This window comes from Fukomys damarensis, unplaced genomic scaffold (genome assembly GCF_012274545.1).
Source record: "Fukomys damarensis isolate Sample0158 unplaced genomic scaffold, DMR_v1.0_HiC HiC_scaffold_36, whole genome shotgun sequence".
NCBI classification, from domain to species: domain Eukaryota; kingdom Metazoa; phylum Chordata; class Mammalia; order Rodentia; family Bathyergidae; genus Fukomys; species Fukomys damarensis.
Genome location: NW_022900948.1, coordinates 9,907,937 through 9,928,871, shown reverse-complemented (window position 1 = coordinate 9,928,871; position 20,935 = coordinate 9,907,937). Strand labels below are relative to the sequence as shown.

Genomic DNA, 20,935 nt, shown 5'->3' with positions numbered 1-20,935 from the left:
CTCTGTTAATTTTGACCTGCAAAAGTTTTGACTAGTTGTAACTAATGGAGATTTTATAATTCAATTGGCCAAGTACATTTGAGTGCACTCTAGTTTCGTAAATTGTCTCATATGTTTGTCTGTGTCTAAATGTTTAAAGGTGTTTGTCCAGTTGAATTTTTGGTCAAAATGACATCAAGTATATTGATAGATTGTTGATTTCTATAACCTGGTTTTACAGGTTAAATAAAAAAATTGTCAAGGTAATTAAATACAAAATTTTAGGTTTGGGTACACTCCTCTTGGTAAATAAAGAAGCAGCTGCTCAGAAAAAATTTATTCTGGTCTTTGTTGACTCATGGGAGCCCCAATAATTGTCATGGCCTTATAAAAAGATATGCCCCATCAAATATGTTGTTATAAAATATTTACATTGGTTATCATCAAAGTTTGAGTTCTAAATATCTTATTATGATATGTTTATAATGGTCACCTTCAAAGTATAATATTTTCTGTGAAAAAACAAGGAGTTGTTAAAAAAATCCCTTTGGTACCAAGCTGCATTATAGGACATAAGATTTCATATAATTATAATAATTATTATTGCTACTTTTCTGTTGTACTTTTCTGGTGTTTTCTGTATGAAGTCTGACCATGCAGCTCTTCCAACATATTGTTTATGGCAATAACCTTTCGATCCAGGTATTCACCCTTCTCTTCTGCTCCACCTACTCATGATTACAGGTACATTTGTAGGCCCATACACTTTACTTAGATGGCATCCTATCAAAAGGTGGTAACTTAAATAAGTTTCCTGGGTTTTTTGTTTTTGTTTTTATATATTTTATAGAAAAATGAATACATTTAACAATGGCTATTTTGTACTAAGATACATAGCTAGGTTTGTTACAGAGATAATGTCATCGTGATTGTCATGCTAAAATATTTTTATTATGTGTGGCTCCTGATTACAATTTTTTTCTGTTAATATTCTACAGGAAATCAACTATTAGAACAACTATGATTGATAAAAATAATAGCCCTCTAGCTATATTTTAAATTCCAGGGTGCTTGCTATTCAGATAAAGTTATGATAGTTAAGCTCCTACTGTACTACTGGGGTCACTGATCTTCTCTCCTGGTTGTTCAACCACCAAAGGGCAAAGACCAACACTAAAAGGTAACTTGGCTAAAAGACCACCCATATTTTGTCCCTGGAACTCCAAGTTCATCAGAGATCCAAGCTATGAAGGAACCTTTTGCACAACATCTTATATCTTTGGTAAGTCACCCAACCTTCTGAACAGAGAGATTGCTAGACACCAGAGGACAAATGTAACATGTGCTGAAGAATGAACACCAAAAAAAATCTCTCATGCTTTCACTAAAAGCACCATGGTCAAGCAAGGCCATGATGCATCCTAATAGCTGACACTGACAGAGAAGCTGAGAGGTTCTATGCATGATTCCAAAATAATGCCTAAAGAGACTTAACTGACCTTGATGGATAGCAAGAGGTTCATATTGATTAACACAGGTCTCACTTTAACTTGCTCTTAAACACCCAGCAGAAAAGAATAACCAAAAGAGGCAGTCAATAAACAGGCACTCGTGATAGACTTTTGAGGCCCATTGCTCCACCTCCCTATAACGGGATTTGTCTTCAAGTGATAAACCAGATAACCCAGTCTAAAAAAGGCTACAATACCTATTTAATGCCCTATCTCCCTGTAAATATCTCAGACTGTTAGATGTTTATGTATGTTTACCCCCATTCATTCACTCCAATTCCCATCCCCCTAGACTTTAACTTGTCTGTCTTGAATACTGGCAATTTATCCACTGTTCTGGGACACTTCACTATGGGTCTCCCATTCCCTACACAAACCACTAACCTGACATGCACAGGGTAAAAGGACAAAATCACTTGCCTTACTTACTCCCTCTTTATCTCAGAAGAGCACCCTGTCTTTCTATCCAAAGGCATGTACTTCATATGCATGTACTTCATGTGCATATACTTCATATTCCAATGCCTCAACTGATCTAAAATTTTCTGTTACATAGCATTTCTTAACCCCACCTTGACCATCTATACAGAATCCCAGATGTTTAAAAGGATCCTCCCACAGTCGAAGGTCAACAAGAGTAGCCCACTTCCTGGCACCTTTCCAGGACCCCTTCTTGATGGAAGTGAGTGTCCTCACTGGCATTTTCAGTAGATATCTTAAAAAACATGGACAAAATAAGCTAATTCCTAAACACAGTCCAGGACCAGATTAATTCCCTAGCAGTTGTCCTGCTCCAAAACAGATATGTCCTCGACATGCTAACAGCAGCCCAAGGGAGAACATGTCAGGCTCTAAGTAAAGAGTGTTATTTTGTTAACTATATCACCTCTAAAATTCAAGACTTCTGGGGGGGGGACAATTAAAATGTCAGCAATCATACTCCCTGTTTCAGAGTATTCTGCCATAGATCCTCCCATTGCTTGTTTGCATCCTCATTCTAGCCATTGTCACCCCCTGATTACTCCAATTCCTCCAAAATCAAATCCAAAAATTTCTAGTCAGATGGTCAATCCCCTTATCTTACAGGAAGTGACCACTGCGCCAGCCTGCCTTCTAGAGAAAGCCCCATGACATAGATCCATATCCAGCTGTGATTTCTTCACTTCATAACTCAACTACAACAAGACCTCCATTGGTTCTACCCTCACAAAAGATCAGTGGATGGGATCTTAGATTGGTTGACAGAACATTTTACCTGGGATCCACCAAAATTTTAGTTTAAAAAAATTGCCTTCTATATCCCTCTCCTTATCTGCTGGCTTACACTCCCATCCCTACAACTATGAGTTGAGCCATCTGACTAAAATCTCCCAGTGGCCCAAAACTCTCCCAATCCCAAATGTGGGACACACAGTTCTTTTTATACATCTCACAACAGTACCTGTTTCCTACTCAAAAATGACCTGATCTGTGGCTTGTCATACTCACCCAAAGATTGCACTTTCTGTGCTAAATATATGAGCTCCTCCTTAGATTCATCATAGCAGAGACAAGGCAATTTAGTTCTACTCTCAGGATACTGCAGTTCCCACAAAAAAGAGTTTGTGGTTCTCAATTAGCACCTGGGAGATTTAAATCATGCCTGGTTCCCACCCAACTTCCACACTAGATTTTTAGCCCATCTGTTCTGCCATCCAGTCACCTTCCCAGTCACACATGCTTCCCAATTAAAAAAAAATGCATTTAACTCCTTGGAGGTACTATTATTTTTTTATTATTGCCAGGGAAGGCCCCCTCCACCTGCTATTCATATATCTATATCAATATCAATATCTATATCTATATCTATATCTGTCTATCTATTTATGATACTTTCAGGATATGTCTAACTCAATTCTTTCTTTGCCATTTCAGGCCCCCCTCTCCATGGTTGTGCTGCCCCTCAAGCTACTATACATGCCTAGATCAGCCCCCACCACTCCACAGTCTTGCCATCACTGCCCTCCTTGAAGCTCCTAAACAAGTGGCCCTCCAACAGCTATGTCACCCTGGCAAGGATAAGAGATGACAGACTAGAGATCCCTCCCTTGGCTTCTCATCACCCCACACCTGCCGCTTCAGCAGGAAATAGGTACAGACAGAGATTCTTTACCCCTGTTCCTGAGACCATAAAAAAACAAAAAGGGAGGAATGTAAGATAAGTGCCTTGGAATGGCTGTTGCCATTCTGATAAATAACTTCCTTCTTCACATTAAAGTTTCCATTCCCTACCTCATGTGTTACAGGTCATAAATCAAACAAAACTGGCATGTGAACAAGGCTTGTCCCTATAAGGAATGAATGTTCAAGAGTGGCCCCCAAATGGCTGCCCATGAGGCCAACACAATTCCCAACCCACCTGCACTCTTCACCCACTATATAAACAAGCTCCTTCTCCCTCCCTCTCTCTTTCCTTTGTTCCATTTTTGCCCCTTGGGTGTGGCTTTCCAATTAAGAGCTCTCTTATGAGCCATGTCCATGTGCCCAGTGATCTTTGGCAGGCTCCATTTTCTTTCAATTACAATGCCATGGTTAAGAATAAAATTGCTAGAGCTGCTTTCTTGATTTTTTCATTTTTCCTCTAATAAATTATTCTTGAATTAGCAGTTCACTTTTCCTGAGCACTTGAAGAAAATGTGAAATTTGGACAATTTGGCAAAAGGGAACAGATCAGAGTTGGATGAGTTGGCAATGGTATTATCGCTGGTGAATCTAGATCTGAGAGATATGCTTGACTTTGTAATACTGTTTTTGAGTGTCTAATTTTTCAAATATTAATTTTAAAAGACTTTCCTTTTTCATAGTTATTTCCAGTCATTTTTTATTGATCCAGTAAATATGTCTTGTATCTACAATTAAGTTTCTACAATATGTGCAAGGTAATGAACATACAGCACAAAATAAACAACATCTCTGTAGAGCAGGAAAAACAGACCAGAAAAAAATCATGCTACATAGAAGTTCCTTTAAAAGTTTTGGAAGAAGGAAATAAAATGATGTGGTATACCACATTTGATAGGGAAAACTTTAATAGCAAACACCTAGGAAATGTCACAACGTAAGATAACTTTGCCCTTTGCTCTGTTTAGTTCAGAATTAGCAGGCACCTGCAGCATCTAGTCTCCCTAAAAAGTTTTGTAAATGAAAAGAACCATTGTTAGCTTTGTTGACCAAAAAATGCTCCCTTCCACTTGGCTAGAATACATAACTCTAAAAGTAACTTTCCCTAACAAAGAATGGCATCCAATTGAAGTCATGTTTTGGGTATCAGCAATGTGAACTGTGAAAATGCAATGTAACCAACTGACTAAGATCAAGGCTGTAAAGCCCTATAAAAGAAGGAGTTGTAACCCAGTGGAGGAGTCAATCAGGGCACTGCCAATAGTTGTCATTGATCCCCATCAATGGAGTAAACTTTTTAATTTTACTTCCATTCAGAAGTCATGTTTTGTATCAGCAATGTGAACTGTGAAAATGCAATGTAACCAACTGACTAAGATCAAGGCTGTAAAGCCCTATAAAAGAAGGAGTTGTAACCCAGTGGAGGAGTCAATCAGGGCACTGCCAATAGTTGTCATTGATCCCCATCAATGGAGTAAACTTTTTAATTTTACTTCCATTCTGCTGCCTCTCTGTGTCACTTGCTGATTCCTTCCATAGCACATTAACCTCTCAAGGGGTTACATTTGTAATACTCCTGAAAGAAGAAAGGGAATGTTTAACGAAGGAGTTGTAACCCAGTGGAGGAGTCAATCAGGGCACTGCCAATAGTTGTCATTGATCCCCATCAATGGAGTAAACTTTTTAATTTTACTTCCATTCTGCTGCCTCTCTGTGTCACTTGCTGATTCCTTCCATAGCACATTAACCTCTCAAGGGGTTACATTTGTAATACTCCTGAAAGAAGAAAGGGAATGTTTAACATGATTCTTGAAAACAAAGATACAGGTAGAGGCAGCAGAATCAATCCTGAGACTTTTACCTGTTAGACAATATAAAGACAATCTTCGGATTTGTTTCTCATTTCCCTATATTCTACAAGCTGACTTTTCCACCTTGACTCCTCTTTCTAGAAATACTTTCTCCTGCTCCATTTTGTGAACAGATGACTGCAGTAGATTTAGGAATCTGAGTATGCCTCAGCTAAACAACCTGGGCAGGGCAATTTGATTTAGGACTAAGTTACATCTTGTACCTCTCAAATTAGGAGTGCAGGTAAGTACATTCCAGGCAGAGTGACTGTCAAAGAGAGGGTGGTGACTCAGTAGGAACTGGGACAAGAATTTCCAAAAACAGGTTATAGATTCCCAAGAGCCAAAATCAACACCTCCCCAATGTAAATCTTCTTTGAGAACTCCTAGTTGTCCTCAAAGAGAACAGGAAAATTTGAGATATAAAGTACATTTTCTAATTAGAGCCCTTAAAAAATCTTTAACATCAAAGAAGCTTATTGGTATAAGTTTAGTTTTTTTTTTTTTTCAAATTCTACTTAGAGTTTAATAAATTATGAACCCAAGAAGACACTCCAATCATGAAAGTAAATCCAAGATCCAGCTGGTATAATTGAGATATTTGCACAACAGTAGTCATGGTTGATGTGAACACAAGTGACCAGAAAAGTTAAGTGAACATTTGATTATGCAGAGAGGCAGAGCACAAGTATAACCATTATATCCAGTAAAGGTTTCCTGTAGTAGTTCTTATCATAATTTCATTTATGGCAATAGCTGTTTTAGGTGCAAAGTTTCTCTTCCTCCCTACATTTATTTTTTCCCTCATCAAGGTCACAATCTTTAAGACATTTCCACATCTCTCTAACTTCAGATTATTGTGGAACTTTTCCTCAAAATGAATAATGTTGATAAGTTTGAAACTTGAAGTTTATTGCTGTGGTTGGTAAATAAAATGCCTCATGGGGACTTACCCTTTTCCTGTTTTCCTTTCTTTGCATATAAAATCAGAGTTTCACTCCTCAAGGGATTTTGATTTTTTTTTTTCAATTCACATTCATTTCCCAGTAAAGAAGAAAGCCAATAATAACTAATTGGCTTGGAATGGGAAAACCAGTCCTGAGTAGAGGAAGTCAAATTCTCCCCTTTCCCATTGCCTCCTTTCTTATGCATTTACATGGCTTACAATGGTTCATAGTGTTCTTTCTCTCTGTTCCCACTGCTTCTACAATATTAGCAGATAAATCTGGCCAGTTCTGCTTTGGTAAAAACAGTCAGTCATTGAATAGTGTACGTTAGGAACCTGATGCCGCCATCACAGGCTGCATTTTCCTAGTGCTTCTTGGTTCTAAAATGACTTCATGCCCTTACTTTAGTTTTCCTCCCGCTGAAGGCCACAGCATTCCAGAGAAGTTAAACCTGTTTCTGCAGGACTGAACCCATAAAAGGCAACCTGGTCTAGGTTAAAAGTAGCTCACTCTTCATAAATAAACAATAAGCCAGCCTAAAACCAATAAAAGGATCTTCCTTTCTTTGTTCTCTCTCTCTCTCTGTCTCTCTCTCTCCTTTCTTTCTCTTCTTTTTCTTCGTCTCTCTCTCTCTCTCTGCTCCCACTCCTGGAATAAAGTCTCCAGTTGGACCTCTCAGTGTGCATGGCCTAGTTTTTGAGCCTCTTTGTTCCCTTTCAGTGTATGGCCAAGTATTAAAGCATAAGACAATTGAGGGAACAACAACAACAAAAAAATCAATGTGATAGAACATGCATAAGAGAGGTTTTTCAGTTCTAATTTGACAAAAATTAAGCTTATGTATTTGTCTTCATAAAAGTTATATACTTATTGTCAGTGAGCTAATTCAGAATTTATGATAAAAGAATATAATTCTTTCACATATTCCACAGGTTTGTGTGTATGTAGCATTTTCATTTTTAATGATGAGTATCATTTAGGAGTATACTATGTGATACAGCACTATTAGCAGTAACAATAGCAGCAAGAGTAGAGGTCATTAGAAAAAAATTGGTGTATTCCCTCTATTGTGATAAATATTTTATAGGCATAATTTCATTCAATTTTAATTATAATTCCATGAGATCTGTATATGATAATAAAAAAACTTTACTGATGTTGTTTGGATATGTGTCACTCAGTGGCTGATAGGACAAAGGGTTGATTTCCAGGTTTTGGAGTGTTGGGAGGTAGAAAAACCTTTAGGAGATGGGGCCTAGGGGAAGAAAGTTAGGTCATGACTTTAAAGAGGATATTACAAATGAAAATGCTACACATGTAAATCCCAAATAGGTGTGAAAAACTAGAGGTGTAAAAAAAGATCAACATGTGTAATCAAAGATGGCTGGGTCAAATGGAACCTCTAATCCCAGTTCTTTGAGGTATCTCCATATTGATTTCCACCGTGGTTGCACCAGTCTGCACTTACACCAACAATGGAGAAGGGCTCCTTTATCCCCACAATGCAGCCAACATTTGCTATTGGTTGATTTCTTGATAACAGCCATTCTTTGTGGGGTTAGGTGGAGTTTCAGTGTTGTTTTCATCTGCCTCTCTTGAATGAACACTGATGTGGAACATTTCTTCATATATTTACTTGATGCTTTTACTTCTTTGTCTGAGAAATGTCTGCTCATTTCAGATGCCCATTTTTGAATTGGGTCTTTATATTTGGGAGGGGGGGTGATTGATTGTTTTGAGTTCTTTATATATTCTAGATGATAGTCCTTTGTCGGAGGAGCAGCTGGTAATTTTTTTTTCCCACATTGTAGATTGTCTCTTAGTTCTGTTAATAGTTTCTTTTCCAGTGCAGAAGCTTTTTAATAAGAGGAGATCCCAGTTGTTGTTTCTTGGTGCTAGCTCCCATGCTACTTAAGGATTTGTTCATAAAGTCTTTTCCTATGCCAATGTCTTTAAGAGTTCTGCCTAATATGATAAAAACTGTGGAGGGGGAGTGGGTTTGGACAAAGAAGGTGAGGGGAAGTTGAATTCTATTTTGACCACATTAAGCATTGGATAATCCTCTGAAATACTACAGAAGTGATTTCAATCAATCAACTGACTGATTCTTTTCCTCATTTCCCATGTTCAATCCATTACTAAATCCTGTCAAAGTCACCTTCAAAATATAGTATAGCACAAATCTGAAAAAAAAAAAAGAACCAGCTCTGCTTCACCGATTTTTAAAAAAATCATTCTCTTAGTCTCCATTGCATTAATTTCTGCTTTTATCTCTATAATTTCCTCCCTTGTATGAGTTTTGGATTTGTCCTGCTGCTCTTTTTCTAGAAGTTTGAGGTTCAGCATCACATTGTTTAATAGAGCTCACTCTGCTTTGCTAAAATGAGTATTTACTGCTATGAATTTCCCTCATAAGACTGCTTTCATTCAGTTCCATATATTCTGATATGTTGTATTATAATTGTCATTTGATTGTAGAAACTGATTTCTTTTTAAATTTCTGCTGTAACCCATTGATTATTCAGAAGTGTGTTGCTCAATTTCCATGTGTTTATGAAATTTTTGTCACTTATAGAATTTTGTTCTGTTGGATTTCTGGAATCTTAACCATTATATGCCTAAGTGTAAATTTTCTTTGATCATGGCTAGTTGCTGTCCTATATGCCTCACTTATCTGTATGTCAAGTTCTTTTCCCCTCCTTGGGACATTTTTTGACATTACCTCTGTGAACAGTTCTTTTTTTTTTAATGTCATTTGCACTGTCTTCTGTTTCTTCATTGACTCCAACCAGTCTTATGTTATTTTTCTTTACATCATCTAGCAGCTGCTGGATTGATTTCTCATGGTTCTTTACTATTTTTAATAAATTTTTCTTTTCCTGGTCACTAATTGCAATCCTATTTTTTTATATCTGAAATTCTATCCCTGCATTGGCTCATTCCACTGAGCAAACTTACAATGCATTTTTTCATCTCCTGGAAATATGTTTGCATATGTTTTATGGATTTCATTTGTTTCCTATGTTGGGATTCCATCATGTTCCTCAGCTTCTCTATTTTTATAATCTGTGTGTGCTCTGAATTTATTAATCATGTCTTGCACTATGGGCAAAATCTCTGTTGCTATCTGAGAAGTTATTTCTGATTTCATTTGTTTCAAATCCTCTTTCACTGTCAGTTCAGGGAGTACAGGTTGTTTAGTAACAAATTGTTTCATCTCATTTTCATTTGGGTTTGTCTTAGGTGATCTGGAAGTCTGGTTTTGTGATTTGTTTACATGTCTTCTGATTTTAACAGATACAGCCTACTGCGCCTTTGTTGAGGTAACTTTTTGCCCACTCAATGGTCTTCAATTCTCAGCAAGATATGAAATGGCCTTTTCTCTGTTGCTTGCCACTGCACCAATTCCTGGGTTTAGAATGGTGGCCTTCTGGATTCCTGAGCTGACATGTTGACTGGCTTCTGGCTGGGGCCTGTGCACTCTTGGAATATTATCAAGGTGTGCCTCTTGCTGGGGCCTCTATGTACCTGTTGTCTGGAAAGGCCTTTGGCTGGGGGCTGTGCACCCCATTTCTTGTTGTTTGAGCAGGCTTTTGGCTAGTGTCTTAAGGAACTTATCAATGGTATTGGGGTGAACCTCTGAGTGTTGTTTGTGTGAATGTGTAGCTCTTTTCTAGGTAGGCCTTTAGCTATGGCCTGTGTACCCAAGCCACTGGGGTTGAGGTAGGGCCCTAGCTGGGATCTGCCTGTAGCCATGCCACTCTATTCCACAGAGCTGCTCCCTGGGATCTGTGCTCACTTACTGCTGATCTACATTATAATTTTAATTAAGGGCAGAAATTTGGTCTCTTTTAGCTTTAACATCCCTCAGACAGGAATCACTTACATGTAGTTTCCATTTTAAGCTCTTGCTGAATGTCTGTAAAGTGGAAGGATGTATGTATAGACTTGGTTTATGGAGACTGTTCTTCTCAGTCCTAATCACTAGAATCTGTTCTCTGAAACTTCTTTGTTCTGTAAAATTTTAGTAACATCCAGAGTCAGTGTAGGTTTTTTAAAAATAACATGAGATAAGGATAAGATTTTAAGAATAGATTTTAAGTCCTTTGCATGTCCTTTGTGCTATAATTCCAAATTGCCTAATCTTAGACATACAGATTAATCTTTCTAAAACTCAATATCTATATCTATTAAAGGGGGATATTTGCCTTCCCTCTCCCTTACAATGATGTGTAAGATACAAATAAAGTAATGAATTAGGTACTATCAAATCAAATAAAGTGATTTACATGATGAATTTCTTAAGTATTAAACTCATAAATGAATCTTCAGAGGTTTAAACTTTTGTTGTTTGTTGGCAAGTAACTAGGTCAAACTTTACATTTTAAATAAGTGTATCTTGATCAATAGTCAGTGTCATATACATGTGGTATTGGGGATTGACCCACAGGTCCTTGAATATTCTAGACAGATGCTATACCACTTACAACACCAGGCTATGATTATATTTTATGGTATATCTATTCAGTAATATTAATATATACAACATTTGGATTTTTGCTGTAATCGCAATTCATTACATTCTAGTAGAAAGTATTATAATATTTTTATAACTGGGAAGAAGATACAAGTCAAGAATAATTATGATGAAAAAGTCTCCATTTTTTTGTCTGTATATGTGCTGTGGAAATCCTGAGGATATACATGGAGCATATTATGCATGCACATCTCTGAGTTAGGAGTGAAGTAGATTTAGGAATAAAATAGAACCTTTCTGGTAACATTACATTTTAATAATTTAAGTTCACTTTCAGAGGACTAGTTCAAATTCAAAATTCTACCATTAAGAAACTTTTAGCTGGGTGGAGGTATTTTTTCATTTATTAATGGGTGGAAATGTCTAAATGAAACAGAATTACAATTGAAACTAAGATATACAAAACAAATTATTGTCACTCATCTTTGTCCAGTACTGGTGAATGCAATTAGCCAAGTTGGTGTGGTTGATCTACTAGTCATCCTTGTTTCATCACTTCATGAATGTTCTTCCTGAAGCTTTATGGTTAGAAAAACAGATCAATTTTCCCAGATAGAAAAATGTAGTATGATTGTGGACCCTAAAGACTACCAGATTTCTTCTGCCCCAGAACAAAAGATTTCCTCCACTACAGAACAAATTTTTCCACTCCTCCTGGCACTATTCCTCCCTTGTCCAAGGTCCTCTATAAAATTTCCTCTTGCCCAAGACACCAGGGTCAACAGCTTTGTCACTCTTGACTAGCCTTCACTGAGGCTGGAAATAAAACCTCACTTGTTGCTTCATTTTTACCTGTTCTGGTTATCTTGGTCATGCCTCATTTACCCTAATACTGTCAATCCTATACCAAAGTCCTTTTTTTTTTTCCTTGCCCCAATCAGTATAATTGTGCATTCAAGTCAAATATACAAAAAGGAATGCTCACTTGCATGTTTCCATATATGATTTCTAGAAAGCATGCACTGAAGGTACTGATAAACCTGTGCTGTGCCCTACAGTGCAGAAATAATTTCTTAATTCTTATGCCTTCATTTGTATCTCATTGGCATTTGCTCTTCTCATTTTAAAAAAAGAAAATAAAATAATTGAAGATTTTCCTATTCGGGGGAGCCTTTTCTAATTATCCCCATTAAGTCTAGTCCTCAGCAATTCTCTTTCTAGTTCCTGAGTATGTCTTTTGCATTCTTTTTTCCACAGATGCTCCTGTTCTTTCCTATGTTACTCTTTGATATTGGAAGATTTTTTTTTTTTTTGCCAATTTGTAGTTTCATCTAATTTAAGGAAAGTATCCTTATGGAAAAGACCTGACACTGTATTTGTTCTATTTCTGGGGCTAAAGTCTGCATCCTTTATTTATTTATTTATTTATTTATTTATTTATTTATTTATTTATTTATTTGAGACAGGGTCTCACTCTGTAGATGGGACTGACCTAGAGATCACTATGTATCCCAGGCTGGTCTAGAACTCACAGGGATCCTCTTGCCTCAGCTTCATGAGTACTGGGATTACAGGCATGCACCACCATGCCCAGCTGCATCTTTTTACTTTCACCTTACTTATGAGTAACTTTGTGCTATGAACCAAATATGTACCCACAATTCATATATTGATGCTCTAGCCCCAATTGTGATGATATTTGGAAATTTGACCTTTGACAGATAATTAGGTACTGTAGATGGGACTGACCTAGAGATCACTATGTATCCCAGGCTGGTCTAGAACTCACAGGGATCCTCTTGCCTCAGCTTCATGAGTACTGGGATTACAGGCATGCACCACCATGCCCAGCTGCATCTTTTTACTTTCACCTTACTTATGAGTAACTTTGTGCTATGAACCAAATATGTACCCACAATTCATATATTGATGCTCTAGCCCCAATTGTGATGATATTTGGAAATTTGACCTTTGACAGATAATTAGGTTTAGATGAGGTTATGAGAATGAGGTCTTTATCAGAGAGCTTGATCTGTTTCTCAGCCATGGAAGGACATGGTTAAAAAAAGGCTACCTACCATCTGCATGCTTAAAAAATAAAAATAAAAATGCTGTCACTAGAACTATACCATACAAGCACTCTGATCTCGGATTTTCAGTCTCCAGAACTGTGAGAAAATATATTTCTGTTGGCTAAGCTGTCCAGTCTACAGTACTTTGTTATACTAGGTGTAGACTAATTCAGCATACTTGAGTAATGACCTCCCTCTCTAGTGCCTGATTCTTTAAAGTATTAAGTAGTTTTGTATAATTTTTAAATTCGAGTTTTAAAGAAATCATTAAAAGGCATGGGAAAATTTTATTTAATTGAAAAATTAATTTGATAATTTGACACTAACAGGTTTAATAATATAGATACCATTATTAAATATACTTTAAATTAATTTATAGTAATTTGATATATCAAGTCATCTTTTAAGATAGTGTAACAATTTTTATGACTTACATTTCTTTCATTTATTTTCCTATCAGTTTCACTCGTTGTGAACTTTTCTACCAGTTAAGTTTTTCTTCAAAATTCTATTTTCAATATTTAGCAAATACTGATTACAAAATCTTATGATTATTTCAAGTATTACTTATCAGTTTATAAATATTTATTATGATAAAATTTAAAGTTAATTTGACTAATATTCCCAATAAAATATTGTATTTGGAAACAAAAAGAGCTTATTTAAAAATTGCAATGCTTGGTTTGGCTTTAATGTTGCTTTAATTACTAATATTTTTGAAGTTTGTTACTATTTTCAAATAAATATAGCTCCCTTAAATGAATATCATTTTAAGAATAGGTAGTTTAAAAATGGCAGGCAAGGCCAAGCATAGTATTACATGTCTATAATCCCAGCATTAGGGAGGCTGAGGCAGGAGGATCACTGTGAGTTCAATACCAGCCTAAGATATAGTGAGTTCCAGGTTAGTTTCAACTACACAGTGAGAGCCTGTCTCAACCCCCGCCAAATGGCCAGCAATTTTATACACCAGATTGAACAACAGTGGCCTATTTGTAATATAAAATAATCACTTTATCATATAATTGTTTTGTGTTTATTTATTTATTTATTTTTTGGTACCGGGGATTGAACTCAGGTCCTTGCACTTGCGAGGCAGGCCACTGAACTGCTGAGCTAAATCCCCAGCCCTGAGAATTTTTATTCTTAAAGTTAATGAATATTTATGATATTGCCTTGAAATAATTAAAATAAACAATTTTCTACTCCTTGATTTAAAAAACACTTATAAAGAATTATATCTGATTTTGCCTAGTGTCATGACTTTAGCATTAATAATGCTATTAAATTCATAATTGCTTACTCAAATTTTACTATATTCTCATATTCATTTGATACTTTCTATTTTTTAACATCATTTTCTTTTTGGTGTACAGTAAACCTTTGGTTTGTAAGTAACTTGTCCTACAAGTATTCTGTAAGAGAAGCAAATATTTCTAATACATTTAACTTGATGAATGGGTGATATCTCACAATGTGAGTAGTATGTGCCACAAATGTCACCTGATCACAACTGAGCCAATGGTTCTTGCCTCTTTTCCTCTCTGTCTCTCTCTCTCTCTGTCTCTCTCTGTCTCTCTCTGTCTCTCTGTCTGTCTCTCTCTCTCTCTCTCTCTTTTCCCTTGCTGCAGGATTGTGGTGGATGTATAACATCAAGAGGATGTGGAGGAGATCTCTTCTGCAGACAACGAGAAGAAAAAGGCAAAGGAATGCCTCGCTCCAAAGACAATTGAAGAGATGCGTAAAATGTGGAAAGCAGTGCAAAATTTTGTAGAAAAGCACCACTTGAATAAAGCTGTATTAGTGAGAGCAATGAATCTCTTTAATGAAAATGAAATGTCACACTTCCACAAAATCCTCAAAAGGAGCCAAAATCAAGCATCATTGGATAGGTTTCTTGTTAAAAAAGGAAAAAGATGCTATTGAGCCAATGGATACTGGTGATTCCTTAGTGATAGTAAAAGTCTTCCTACACAATGACCTTCCTCTCACTTCTATCCCTCACACCAGCCATGAAGGTTTTCAAAGATATGTGCAGGTTAATTTGTGTTTTTTTACTTTATATTTTGTATTTTCTTTAATATTTTATGTTATACTACAGTAGTATCATCACTTAATATTAATGTTTTTAATTTATGGAAGAAATCATCATCTGAGTTACCATTATTATTTATGGAGAAATTTGCTTTGTCACAAAAGTGCTTTGGATGATAGTCATGTTTCTGGAACAAATTATACTCACCAACTAAGTTTGCACTATATATCATCAGTCTCATAATTTCTGCTTTTAAACCTACTTGAAGCATTTTTATTAAATGTATTTAGAAATGTATTTAATTAGAGGTATATAATCCCATTTTTTTCTATTTGAACTTTTTTTTTAAAATATTTCTCTGTGCTTTCTTTTCTATTTTTTGAAATTATTTATTAAAAGATTTAAATAGTTTAGGAACAATTATTTTACTGGTTATTATATATTCATAAAATACTTTTATATCATAAATACCCATGTTTCCTGTATCTGTTAGAAAAGATTCACCACCTTTTCTCCTTTCTTTCTCAAGTTTAATCACCACTTTTAAAATGTATATTCATATCTGTAAAATATAATTATATCATAATTATGTAATTTGTTGTTAAGACAGCAATTTCACCCAATTTCAAACTTGGCCCAATTTTTCACATCCTCTTGAATCTACTTTCCTTAACATATGTCTGCACAGTTCCCTTGAGGCCTTGCCTGTTTCCCTGCCCTTTCATATCTGACTTTATTCTGTCATATATGTGAGCCTAATTAATAAGCTCTGTAAGAATTTCAAGAAACATTAAGAACAACTTACAGAATTTGAAAAAAATAAAATCATTAAATACCAGGCCCATTTCAGACCAAGTAATATTATTTTTCATTAATAAATAAGTTGCTCACAACAACATGAGGACAAACAGAGCAAATCAACTAGGCAAGGAAAGAAATTAAGGGAAGAGGGGGAAAATTAAAAAGAGTCAACAACAGGATAGTAACATGGAAATGATAAGTCAGTACATATCAGTTATAACCATCAATGTCAATGGCCTCAATTCACCAGTCAAAAGAAATAGACTAGCAGAATGGATTAATAAGCAAAATCCAACAATATGTTGTATACAAGAAACAGACCTACTTCAAAAAGAAACTCATCAACTGAAAGTAAAAGGATGGAAAACAGTTCTCCATGTGACAGGAGCCCAGAAAAAAGCAGGGGTAGCTATCTTACTCGCAGACAAAGTCAATTGCAAACCCAAACTGATCAAGAGACAAAGAAGGTCACTGCATCCTTGTAAAGAGAATAATCCAAGAGGAAGAGATAACAATTATAAATTTTAAGTACCAAATATTAATTCCTCCAATTATATAAAACAAATATTAAGAGACATGAAAAAACAAATAAGCACTAATACAATTGTAGTGGGGGACCTAAATATCTCACTATCATAAACAGACAGATCATCTAGACAAAAAAATCAACGTAGAAATAATAGAAATGAACCAAGTTCTTGAACAAATGGACTTAATAGACATCTATAGAGTGTTCACCCCCACAAAATACGAATAGACATTATTTTCAGCTGAACATGGGTTATTCTCCAAAAGGGGCTATATACTACCTCATAGAACAGGTTTAAAAAATGCAAAGAAATCAAAAGTATCCATGTATATTATCAGACCATAGTGCAATTAAATTGGAGACCAATAGCATAAGAAAATGTAAGAACTTCACACATGGAAATTAAACAACATTCTCCTGAACAATCAATGGGTCACAGGGGAAATTAAAGAATAAATTAGTTTTTACAAATAAATGATAATGCCAATACAACGTACAGGAATCTATGCAACACAATGAAAACAGTTTTATGTGGGAAAGTAATAGCAGTGAATGCTCACACTAGGAAAACAGAGTGAACTCAAATAAACAACCTGATGATGAATGTTAGGCTCCTAGAAAAAGAAGTGCAAGAAAAACCTACAACTCTTACAGGGGAGGAAATTATGAAGAGCAGATCATATCAAGCAATGGAAACTAAGAGAATGATACCAAAAAAAAAAATCAATAAACTGAAGAGTTGGTTTTTCAAAAGAATAAATAAAATCAATAAACCCTTAGCCAACCTTGCCAAAAAGGAAAGAAAAGGCTCAGATCTATCCAACTAGGAACAAAAAGGTGAAGTTACAACAGATACAGCACAAATCCAGAGGATCATCAATACCTACTTTGAAAACCTATACTCTAATAAAATGGAAGACACAGAAGAAATGGACCAATTTTGTGATATTTATAAATTACCAAAGTTAAATGAAGAAATTTAAAAAAACTTCTAAACACCCCAATTATAATCAGTGAAATTAAAAATGTAATTACAAGAATAACAATGAAGAAAAGCCCAGGTCCTGATGTATTCACTGCTGAATTTTATAAAACATTTAGAGAAGAACTATTGCCACTACTCTTCAAAGTTTTCAATGAAATTGAAAGGGAAGAATACTTTCAAATTCATTTCTGGAAGTAAGTGTTACTTTGATTCCAAAACCAGGGAAAGACCCGACCAAAAAAGAGAACTACAGGCCAATCCCCTTAATGAACATAGACGAAAAAATTCTCAATAAGATAGTGGCAAAAAGAATACAGAAGATCATCAACAAGATCATACACCCTGACCAAGTCGGATTTATTCCAGGGATGCAAGGATGGTTCAACATATGTAAATCAATAAATGTAATACATTATATTAACAGAGTCAAGAACAAAAACCATATGATCATCTCAATAGATGCAGAAAAGGCATTTGACAAAATTTAATACCTATTAATGTTAAAAAACCTGCAAAAAATTGGAATAGGTGGTCTTTATCTCAAGTTGACAAAGGCTATCTACAAAAATCCAAAAGCCAACATCATACTAAGTGGCCAAAACCTAAAACCACTTTAAAATCAGGAACAAAACAAGGATGCCCACTATCACCACTCATGTTCAATATAGCTCTGGAAACATTAGTTACAGCAAATAGACAAGAGAAATAGAGCCATAAAGATAGGAAAGGAAGAAGTTCAACTGTCATTATTTGCTGATGATATGATACTCTACATTGCAGACCCAAAAATTCTGCCAAAAGGCTTGTAGACTTAATTGACACTTTCAGCAGAGTAGCTGGATACAAAGTCAACACTCAAAAGTCCATAGCGTTCATGTACACAAATAACAGACTCACTGAGAGAGAGACAGTAAGGGGAAAAAATGAGAACAAGACCTGTCATTTAAAAGTACAAAACCGCAATGATGAATGTAACTGTACTGTATGCTTAAAAAGTACCAATAAACTCATTAAAAAAATAAATTGCTGCATTCTCTAACCATTCTCAGTTCACTAGAAGTTATATACCAAATCTGTAGAAATAAAAGGGAATAAAATATATATTCCTTTTCCTTCAAAACAATTTTAATCTCTTAAGAAAAACCAGCAACATAAACATAACATGGAATTGGGAAAGAAAAATGTATTCATTCTTCAGCTTCCCTGATATTCTCATTATGTTCCTAATCACCTTAGATAATTAGTGTTTTTTATCAACTGTACCTGATAAGGGATCACACTTGAGACTGAAAAAGTGTTAAACAATCTGCCCATATCACACAGTTATTACATTGTAAAATGAGGATTTAAATGTAGGGTGTCTATTTAAATTCAATAGTTCACTCAGGCTTTTTAAATTGATTAGATGGTGTCCACCTCCATTATAGAGGACAATTTCTTTATTCAAAGTTCACTGCTTTTAGTGTTAATCTTGTTCAAGAAAATCTTTACAGAAACACCTAGAATATTGTTTTACTTCATTCTTGGGCACCTTATTTTAGCCAAATTGGCACAAAATTCACAATATTCTTGATTTCTACTATACCATTCTCTTTTGGTCATATAATAGTTGATGATATGAGAGGTTGAAAAATGAAAAAGTCATTATAGGTTGAAGTATTTAGTGAAAGCAGTTCATCTTTGCATTGCTCTAGCTCACAATTACCAAATGGAAGGACAAGAACTCACATTCCATCGGTCTGACAGCCAAATTCGTTCTCTTGCCCACAGGACGTATGGTGCATGTCACTTCAGTCAGTTTGCTCGTGCACTTAACAGACCCAAAAATTCTGCCAAAAGGCTTGTAGACTTAATTGACACTTTCAGCAGAGTAGCTGGATACAAAGTCAACACTCAAAAGTCCATAGCGTTCATGTACACAAATAACAGACTCACTGAGAGAGAGACAGTAAGGGGAAAAAATGAGAACAAGACCTGTCATTTAAAAGTACAAAACCGCAATGATGAATGTAACTGTACTGTATGCTTAAAAAGTACCAATAAACTCATTAAAAAAATAAATTGCTGCATTCTCTAACCATTCTCAGTTCACTAGAAGTTATATACCAAATCTGTAGAAATAAAAGGGAATAAAATATATATTCCTTTTCCTTCAAAACAATTTTAATCTCTTAAGAAAAACCAGCAACATAAACATAACATGGAATTGGGAAAGAAAAATGTATTCATTCTTCAGCTTCCCTGATATTCTCATTATGTTCCTAATCACCTTAGATAATTAGTGTTTTTTATCAACTGTACCTGATAAGGGATCACACTTGAGACTGAAAAAGTGTTAAACAATCTGCCCATATCACACAGTTATTACATTGTAAAATGAGGATTTAAATGTAGGGTGTCTATTTAAATTCAATAGTTCACTCAGGCTTTTTAAATTGATTAGATGGTGTCCACCTCCATTATAGAGGACAATTTCTTTATTCAAAGTTCACTGCTTTTAGTGTTAATCTTGTTCAAGAAAATCTTTACAGAAACACCTAGAATATTGTTTTACTTCATTCTTGGGCACCTTATTTTAGCCAAATTGGCACAAAATTCACAATATTCTTGATTTCTACTATACCATTCTCTTTTGGTCATATAATAGTTGATGATATGAGAGGTTGAAAAATGAAAAAGTCATTATAGGTTGAAGTATTTAGTGAAAGCAGTTCATCTTTGCATTGCTCTAGCTCACAATTACCAAATGGAAGGACAAGAACTCACATTCCATCGGTCTGACAGCCAAATTCGTTCTCTTGCCCACAGGACGTATGGTGCATGTCACTTCAGTCAGTTTGCTCGTGCACTTAATAAAGTAAAACTCTCATCATCCTTAAAAATATTCAAAGATTCTATCTACTAAAGTGCACAACATTCTGCTTGATTTTATTTCATTAAGGCTGAATTTGGAGGACAGGTACGGATGAGACATTGAGGCACCTGAAAGTTGCCCTTCTTGGTGAACCCTTTCTGACAATTCTGGTTCATTCAGACAGCATGGGATATATTGTACAATATAAAAGTACTCCACAATGTATCTCCTAATGGGTATAGGCTTCTAATAATCCATGTTGTTCTAAAACACAACTTTCTTAACTTCTCCAGTAAAAAGGATTTTGTTTTTGGCAGGGAGATCGTGACAGTGTAAAATGGCTGCAGTGTATGAGAGTTCCTAAAACAACAAAAGAAAGAAGCCCTCCCATCACTGATGAGCTGAAAAGAATTTTTAAGATACATGGAATCATGAAGATGTCCAATGAGCAAGAAAAGATGAAAGAACAAAGAAAAAGTCATCATTTTATTGCTGAAATGATGAAAGTTTGGGGAATTTTCATTTATTGTATTGATTTTTTAGATTCTTTGTTCAGCTACTGAGGAATAGTACAATTTTAATATATGGGCTAATATATTATATTTAGGGATCCATGTTTACCAGTCAACATATTCTAGTTTTCATTTTTAAAACAAAAATTACATAGAAATATAATATACTGGCATTAGCAGTATAGATATTTGACAGAATTCTGAAAAATATGTAATCTCATTG

At 35.3% G+C, this 20,935-nt stretch overlaps 1 long non-coding RNA gene across 1 annotated transcript; it reads left to right on the top strand.

Annotated features, from left to right (window-relative positions):
- Positions 1 to 1,146: 1,146 nt before the first annotated feature.
- On the top strand, positions 1,147 to 14,715 carry LOC104854409. Its single transcript, XR_778082.1, has 3 exons — positions 1,147 to 1,261; positions 3,405 to 3,621; positions 14,628 to 14,715. It is a non-coding gene; the product is annotated as an uncharacterized LOC104854409 (long non-coding RNA).
- The last annotated feature ends 6,220 nt before the right edge of the window (positions 14,716 to 20,935 follow it).